General features: G+C 52.8%; 2 long non-coding RNA genes across 2 annotated transcripts; one reads left to right on the top strand and one right to left on the bottom strand.

Moving 5' to 3' along the window:
• The first annotated feature begins 798 nt into the window (after nucleotides 1-798).
• LOC138438090 (uncharacterized) lies at nucleotides 799-1524 on the top strand. Its single transcript, XR_011256259.1, has 3 exons — nucleotides 799-856; nucleotides 1033-1078; nucleotides 1291-1524. It is a non-coding gene; the product is annotated as an uncharacterized lncRNA (long non-coding RNA).
• A 438-nt stretch (nucleotides 1525-1962) lies between these two features.
• LOC138438089 (uncharacterized) lies at nucleotides 1963-8035 on the bottom strand. The gene is made up of 2 exons (XR_011256258.1): nucleotides 7152-8035; nucleotides 1963-2431 (listed from the first exon to the last, which is right to left on the bottom strand). It is a non-coding gene; the product is annotated as an uncharacterized lncRNA (long non-coding RNA).
• Nucleotides 8036-8644: the final 609 nt, after the last annotated feature.

The following is an 8644-nucleotide window of genomic DNA, read 5'->3' as shown; positions in this document are numbered from 1 at the left end:
GTGCTGGGACTCCTGGTGCCTTGAAGGCTCTCCATGACCTGGGCTTGGTCCCTCAGGGTAAGAGGCTGCCCTGGTTTGAAAGGGACAGGGGCAGTGGCCAGGCCCTGTCAGGCAGTGTCTGGAGTGAACCGCAGGCCCGTGAAGCTGGGGTTTTTCTCCTGGGGCGTGGCCTCTTTTTGTGACTCAAACCCTGGGAATTTGGGAGCCCTGTTAGGCTGCTAGGCTCTGGTCGCAGTTGAGCTCCCAGGAGCCCTCACCAGGCTCAGAGTGAATGCACTTGGGTTTCTTAGCCCCCCTGGTCCCCTCCCATTCCCCTCAGTGGGTTCCTTTTGTTGTCATTAAATCCCCTCCAATCTCCCCTTCCAAAAGCTGGCAGATCCAAGTGGAATTCAACACCCAAACACTCACACAAAAGCTAGGATTAATAGCTGGCTTTGTCTGGGCACAGATGTGCAGCAGCTTGGAAGGGTGGGGGGAGCATTTTTCCTGCCACTTGAGTCAACTCGCCTGGCTCCGCACTGGGGGAGGGAGACGGAGGGGAGGAGGGTCGGCTGCACGGACCCCTCTCCAGGGCGCCGGGCCCCACCTCTCTGAGCTGGTGCTCTCTTAGGGATCTTAGCCCCACCAAGGTGGCTCAGTCTCCCCTCCTACCCCTTCCAACAAATCACACTCCACAGCCAGCTGGCGCTCACAGGCCCTGGACTCGGTCCCTGTTCCTCTGGAGTCCGAGCTCTCAAACAGGCCCCAGCAATCCTCCGAAACCCCGCGAGCTGAGCAAACTAACGGGGGCGGGGGCTGACAGGAGGCCCGCAGGAGCCTGTGAGTACAGGCAGTTCAGGGAAGTTTCCCAGAGGAGGTGAGCGGTGAGCGGGTGAGCGGAGCTCCAGAGGGTGGGCGGGGCCTGGTGGGGGCTGGGAAGAGGGCGTCCTGGGAAGAGTCAGTGGGATGGGAGAAAACAGGGCTGCAAAGCCTGAAAAGGGTTTTTTGTTTTTTTTGTTTTTTTTTTTTTTACATATTTCCTCATGGCAATAGGGAGCCACTAAAGGTTGTGCAGCAGAGAAGGAGCTGAGGGAAGACGGTGAGTGTAAGGAAAGCTGTTCTATTGTTGAGGGGGGCCAGGTTGGAGGAGGTGGTAAACTGAGGCAAAGCTGGTTCCCGCCCAGTTTTCTCTGCCTCCGATAGAATCCCTATTCTGACAACCCATGCTGCTGTTCCATGCCACCCGGGAGGCTGTGAACTTGGCCCTCAGCACATAGGGGAAAATATCATATTTCTCTATTGTTCTGTCAGGTCAATCAGGTCCTGTCTCCAACCAGGGAGCTGCTTGAAAACATGACATCAGTCAAGTTTCAGGGGCTGCTGGTTAGCGTCCCCCTCCCCAGGGTGGTACAAGTATCTGGGGTCGCTGGACCATCTGGTGTCTGAAGAGTTTGTTGACCAAGACAGGTCCCTATTGTCAGGAGGTTTGTATGTTATAGGAGAGAAAAAGAAGAAGGAAGAAGAGAAGATGGAAGCAAACATAACTTCACATGATAATAAAAAGCTATGAAGAAAATAAAGCAGAGTGATATGTTGCCAGTGCAGGAGACATAAGAGACATGAGTTTGATCTCTGGGTTGGGAAGATCCCTCGGAGGAGGGCATGGCAACCTAGTCCACTGTTCTTGTCTGTAGAATCCCCATAGACAGTGGAGCCTGGTGGGCTACAATCCATGGGGTTGCAAAGAGTCAGCCTCGACTGAAGCGACTGAGCACTCGTGCACGTTCATTCTCTAAGTCGTTTCCGACTCTTAGCAGCCTCACAGACTGCAGCACGCCAGTCTCCTCTGTCTTTCCCTATATCCCAGAGTTTGCTGAAATTCATGTCCATTGAGTCGGTGATTCCACATGATCCAGCAATCATGCTCAACGTTTACCCAAACAAGTTCAAATATCATGCCCACACGAAAATGCTGCACACAAATGTTTATAGTAGCTTTATTCAAAAGCACCAGAAACCGGAAGCAACCACGATGTCCTTCAGTAGGTGAATGGATACACAAAACATCATATATTGATGCCAAAATTTCAGCCTCTCTACAACTCAGTGCTGAATCAAATCTGAGGCAGAATTTTGGGTGAAGCAGAAAAGATAACCTTATGGCTTTGCCAGGCAGAGGGGGACACAGCAGGCTTCTGCCTGGAAAAACTGTGTGCCAACCTGGGAGGATTTGTTGAGGAATTTCTATAGCAAATAGTTCAAGTGTGGGGGTGCTGGCAAGATTAGGGTACGTGCAGGGTCTCAGGTGGTCTTCTAGTCTTGATGAGCTCTGGTGCCTGTAGTCTTGTCTCAGGTGGTTTCTTGGCTGCTCCTCCCTTGATTAGCTGTTCAGGTTAACTGTTCAGATCTGCCCTTTGGAATTCAGGGAAGGTCATGGAGGTTGGAGTCATGCCTACAAAAAACACCATACTGTCCATGAAATTCTTGAGGCCAGAATCCTGGAGTGGGTATCCGTTCCTTTCTGCATGGGATCTTCCCAACCCAGGGATTGAACCCAGTTTCCCCACATTGCAGGTGGATTCTTTACTGTCTGAGCCACCAGGGAAGACCCAACAAGAAACAGGGGACAAAAAATGGCTTCTGTGCCTAGGAGCCCCAGAGGGTACTCCTGGGTTTCAATATCCAAACAGCAGAATTTCTTCAACAATAAAATGAAATGGGCTAACCAGCCATGAAAAGACATGGAGGAAACTCAACTGTGTATTACTAATAAGAAGCCAGTCTGAAAAGGCTACATATTGTACGATCCCAATTATATGACCTTCTGGAAAAGGTAAAATTATGGAGTTATTAGAAATCAGGGATTGCCAAGAGGAGAGGGTAGGGATGAACAGGAGGAACACTGGGTATTTTTAGGGCAGTGAAAGTATTCTGTATGACACATACTGTCACACATATGACATTTGTCAAAACCCATGGAACAGCACAACACAAAGGTGAACCCTATCATCAGTTGTGGACTTTAGGTAATAATAATGTATCGATATTGGCTAATCAACTGCAACAAATATAACATATGAATGCAAAGTGTTAATAACAGGTGAGAAATGGATTATTTCCTGCCACATTAATGAACAAGGATGTCACAGTCATCAGCAATTCCAGCCCTCCAGGGCAACCAGGAAGGAAGAACAATATCTGCACTCTGGCAGCCAACAGGCTGCAACCACTCTTACGGTGAGCACTGAGGAAAAACTCCGGGTACTGGCCCCAGATAGCTGAGATGCCTATGGAAGGAATGATTTCAGTGAGCCCAGCCTCTTGCATCTTCCAATACATAGAAAAAACGCTAAAGTTCTTAACTGGAGATAGATGGCTTTCTTTAATTCACAAAAATACTTTTGATGTTCAGACTACCTGCCCTTTGTTGCAAACTTCTATATAACCTGACTCCTCCCCTTCACCCATTGCCCTCTGCCTCCTCAGATCAGTTCTCTCAGGGTCACTTGGGATGCTGTCTCCTGGGCTTGAAATCCTAAATATGCCTACTGAATAAAACAGAACTCTCAACTTTTAGGTTGTGAGCTGGATTTTAAGTCAACACGGGGGAAATTTGATGGAGCAGGATAAGAGACTAGAAGGGAACTTGGCTTTCTTGTACAATTTTCCTATAAACCTAAAAATGCTCTGAAAGAATAATAGCCTATTAATTTAAAAATCTTTAAAAATAATTTTAAAGAGATTTCTGCTCCCTTTAGGTGATGGGGGCAGGGAGGTTCAGACTAGGAACACACAACTCCACCAGTTGGAAATGGCAAGTACCTCTTACCTGGCAGCAAGACCAAAACACACCTCATTATCTCAATCAATTATCTGGCTTTAGACGATGCCCCTGGGGGCTCCTCCCTACAGACTGGAGCTAGCATGCCCTCACCTTCCCTCTTCTCACCCCTCCCAGACCTCAGTATTGGGGAGCAAGGAGTGTGGATAGCTCACATCCCCAGGGCGTGAGTGTGGCCCCCAGCCTGAGCACACAGGGTATGGCAGCTGACCTCTTCTCCAAATCCCACAGGTCACCCCAGGTTTGGTCCTGAGAGAGGAAGGGGTGAGGCACTCAGGTCACTGGCCCAGGGGACAGCAAGTGGAGCCCTAAAGAGCAGCGGGCAGAAGCCCACCCTGTGAGGAGAAGCAGGTGGTCATGGCAGCACCTGCCTTGCTGAGCTGTTAGTGAGACAGTGGGTGGGAAACAGCCCCGGGCAGACATAGGAAGAAGTCAGGAATATTGACCATGCCTGATGGGTTTCTCGGTTCATCCCAGCTTCCTCCTGGGGAACAAGGCTGTGGGCTGCAGAAGGGCAGGTGCCCATTTGCTTTGCTCAGTCCTCGAGCCCCGATGTCCAGAAGAATCTAGTCTGTCTACTCCTTCAGCAAGTAGCTACCCTGGAGGGTCAGTCCCTGTATCAGGCGCTGGGGATATGGCCTCAAAAACACACAAATTCCAGCCCAGATACGAGCACCCAATCAGCACAGGGAGGCACCCTCTAAGGAAGCAGTGCATGCCATAGGAGCAAGAGGCCATGGGCCGTGGGAGCAAAGTGAACAGAGAGAGGGGGGATGTAAGGCTGGAGAAGTAGCAGGGGCTGCAGAAGTCACGATAAGAACTTTGGATTTTATTCCAAGAAAGTCGACTGAGTGCAAGAGTGACATAATCACACACTTGGCTATTTGATGTGTGGTCCATGAACCAGCATCTCCTGGAAGCTTGTTAGGAACGCAGGCACCATCTGCTGTGATGGGGATACGAGGGACTAGTGGACAGAGGTGAACTGAATGAAAGCCCAAGGGCTCCCTAACCTGCAGTTACCCCAGCCTTGTCTTCCTGCAGCCTCCACCATCAGACAAGCTTGCAGATCACTTCCAGGTGGGAAGAGCTCTCTCCTCTGTTTGCTATGACCCACAAGGAGCAATATCAGTGAGCAAGAGCTCTTCTGGCCTCCAGAGGCTCTCTTGCCCATCTGATTCTTCCCTGTAGCCAAACTGAGGGGTCTGGCAGGTGGGGGATGCAGACTGCTAGGATTTAGGATTTAGGGAACAGATCATGCCCCTCTGAGCCAGCCCCAAGATAGCTAGAGATCACGGACAAGCTTTTGTGTGGCACTGTCTCCACCACGGCCCACAGCATGGCCCAGGCCCCCAGCAGCAGTGTGACATGTCCGTGTCTTGCTGAACAGAGGCCTGTAGGCACACGCAGATCCCAAATATCAATACCAACTGTGCTGCCTTGGACAACGTGCTTAACTTTCCTGGGCCTCAGTTTCCCTGCCTGAGTTTGTGAGTGGGTGGCCAAGAGAAGACCTAGTCCAGTGTCCAGCAGAGAGAAGGTGTTTTACAGAAGAAAGCGGCCCCACCTCCATCTTCCTCTGGGCACAGGTTTTCCCCCTACCTGTCGGCCCCCGAACAGGGTCCCAAGCAGCCCCTGCCCACGCTGCACAGTTGGTTTGAGGGCCCCTTAGAAAAATGACCCAAGCCTCTTCCACTGCCCACTCCCTGCTGGCACAGCCCCCAACCCCTTCCTCACAGCCCCCCTCTGCTGGCCCCTGCCCCCACCCCCTACCAGTTCAGCCAGCCCAGGGAGCCCTTCCTCTCTGCCTAGAGACTCCCTCCACACCCACAGCCCAGCTGGACTCAAGCCAGTCAGAGCTGCTCAGGCTAACCTGGAAAACAGCTGGAAAACTTCTTATCCCCACTGACCCGCAGCTGGGAGTCTGGATGGCCCCAGATGGCGAAGCCAGGTACTCAGGGCCCCTGAGCATCAGGGGAGGCCTGCTCAGACATTCTGAGGGCCCTTGCCTGGTGACTCAGAGGTCCTGGACTTCAAGAAACCCAAGCCCTGGAGCCTCCCATCCCGCCAGGCTTGCCTCAAAGCCCAGAAGCTGGAGCCCAGCTCCCTGGACCTAAGAGAAGGGGGAAGGCTCCAGGGCAGAAAGGTGGTGTCCTCAGCAGAGTTTGCAGCAGCAAAGATGGCTTCCAAGTAGTAAAGTAGGAGACAGATGGAGGCAGGGAGAGACCGAAAGGAGGAGAAGGCAGCAGGGAGAGGCTTGAGTCAGAGACGGAGGAGCGTGGGAGGGAGTCGGGGGAGTGCTGGGAGAAAGAGAGAGGCCAGCCCAGGGGCAGAGCGGCTGCAGAAGGTCGACATCCACAAGGCCTGGGAACAGCAATTGGGTTTGGGGCGAGTAGGAGGACTCAGCATTTATCCCGAAGCTGGTTGACCTTCCAAGTGCTGGTCTTTTTAGGCTGAGTGTTTGGCCTGGCTCCAGGAGTCACAGTTAGGTAAGCCTCACAGCTGAGAACTGAGGAAGGCCTTGGTGCCCCCTTAGCTAAACCCCTTCTGCTCTCCTCAACATTGGGAGAGTGTGTGCCAGTCGGGGCAAGGGAGAGAGACTCTCAGGGACAGAAAGGACTGAAAGGAAGCTCCTAATGGCTATAGCTCTTAGCGAGTCTGTTACCAAGTTCCAAGAGATTTGTGACTGCAAGCTCCAAGGCAGGCTGTTGACCCTTCTTTTTCATAATTAACTTTCAGGCCAGTTTCTTTAAACTCGGAACCACCAGAAGGTAATAAAGGTAGGAGTTCAGAGCCCGGGCCTGTACCCCTGCCCCTCTGTGTACCTCAGTTTCCCCGAGCAAGCTCAGCCTCCCTCCGCTGCCACCCGCTCCTGATTTGTCCTGAGAATCAAACAGCACGATGGATGTGAAATGCTTCCTACACCGCTAAACTACACACACACACACACACACACACACACACACACACACACAAACGTCCAGGATGACTGTCGCCTTCTCTGGAACCTCTCCAGGCCCAAGGAGGCAGCATTCCCCATGAGCGCGTGGATTGGACTGACTTCGAACAACAGCATTTCCAAAGCACTTGGCCACCTGGCACCATTTTCAGCACTCAGCTGGGAGATAAGTGACCATAAATCCTTTTGTAGAGGCAGCCTGGCTCGGCAACGCTGGCACACAGAAACAGTGACACGCACTTCCTCTGGTGATGACGTCTCGAGGAGACAAGTGTGAAGTCTGCTGGGTGTGTCTGTGCTCTGGCTTCTCCAGGCAGGCAGGCCAAACCCCGAGAAGACATCTCCCCAGCTTGGCCCACCCCTGCCCCTTACCGTCTCGAGCCTTTCCTGGGGCCTGGGCTTCTGCAGCCACTTCTTGTCACTGCTGAACAATAGGCCTTGCTAGCAGCTGGCAGCTTGGCTTCCCTGCCCAGGGAGGGAGGGAGGAGGATGGGAAGGAGGCAGCAGGCCGGCTGTGGGGCTGGAGCAGCCAGCCTGCTACAAGGGGCTCCCAGCTCCAGGGATGGCGCCAGTGTGTGCGCCTCCCCAGTCATGCTCATGCACACCCAGCAGCTGGGAAGGCTGGTGCTGGGGGGCCGAGTGCAGCAGCTCTCCTCCCACCTGAGTGGCTTTGTAAACTCCCGAGGCCTGGGGCTCTGTGCCCAGAGATGCTGGCGGAGGGAGGCCCCCATGATTCCAACTTGGCAGCCAGGAAGAAGCACAGCCCGAAGCATGTGGCATGAATGTAGTCCTGCCTCCTTCCTTGGCCACTGAGCCAACTGAGTCCCTGGGAGGGGAAGCAGCCGATCCAAGGTCACACAGTGTCAAGCCCTGTTAAGCAGTCCCATCTCCTGGTTCACTTCTGGCCGCACTGGGACACCTTCCTCTCTTGTCCCTCGGGGTAGTGCCTCAGTGTGCCGGGAGGGAGCCATTCCCCTGTGGAGAAGCGGTGGGGTGAAGCGGCTTGTCCAAAGATCAGGCAAGTGACAGAGGTGAAGTTCTGATTGGGCTACCATCTCCTGACTCCCTCACTTTGCTCAGCTTCCAGGCGGCACCTGCCTCGCTGGAATGACACCAGCAGTGACGATGGGTGATAGGAGAGTGTGCTGAAGGGGTTATAAGGGTCAGAGAGGCCCAGCCTGCAATCCCGGCTCTGCCATGTGCCAGCTGTGTGACCTTCGGAAGGTTGCTTAGCCTCTTTGAGTCCGGACTCCCTCCTCTATAAAGCGGAGGTGGCCAGATAAACCTGAGAGGGCTCGGGCAGAGTCCACCAGATCATGCACGTGGCACCCAGTGGCGTCTGGCTTGTGTGAGTGCTCAGCAAGTGGTGATGCCGAACCTCCCAATTCAGCTAAGATTCCTATCCCAAAGGAGCAAATGTACATAAAAGCAAGGACAGAGGAGACAGTAGGGACCCTGGGACCCCATACTGTCACAGAAGCTTGGAGCACAGTGTCCTCAGTAAATACACAGCTGAATGCCATGATGACAAGTGTGGTGTTAGGGAAATGGTGGTGACCCCATAAATTGTGCTTTCAATGTTAAGAGGCCCCAGGTTTGCTTACTGGCCTGACCTAAAACCCCACACCAAGCAGAGGCCTGGATTTTAGCCTTGCCACTGCCATGTTTGCTACAGCTAACATTTGAGGATTTTTTTTTTTTAACGCCCTAGACCTGTTGTGCTTCACATGTGATCTCTATCATTTCATGAGATAAGCTCACTTATGACCCTCACCTTACAGATGAGAAAGCTGAGGTGTAGGCAGTTTCGAAAACTTGTCCAAGGTCACATATAGACCATCAATGATGGAGGCAGGACTCAAACT

This window comes from Ovis canadensis, chromosome 3 (genome assembly GCF_042477335.2).
Source record: "Ovis canadensis isolate MfBH-ARS-UI-01 breed Bighorn chromosome 3, ARS-UI_OviCan_v2, whole genome shotgun sequence".
In the NCBI taxonomy this organism is placed as follows: Eukaryota; Metazoa; Chordata; class Mammalia; order Artiodactyla; family Bovidae; genus Ovis; species Ovis canadensis.
This window is presented reverse-complemented; position numbering and strand designations above follow the sequence as displayed.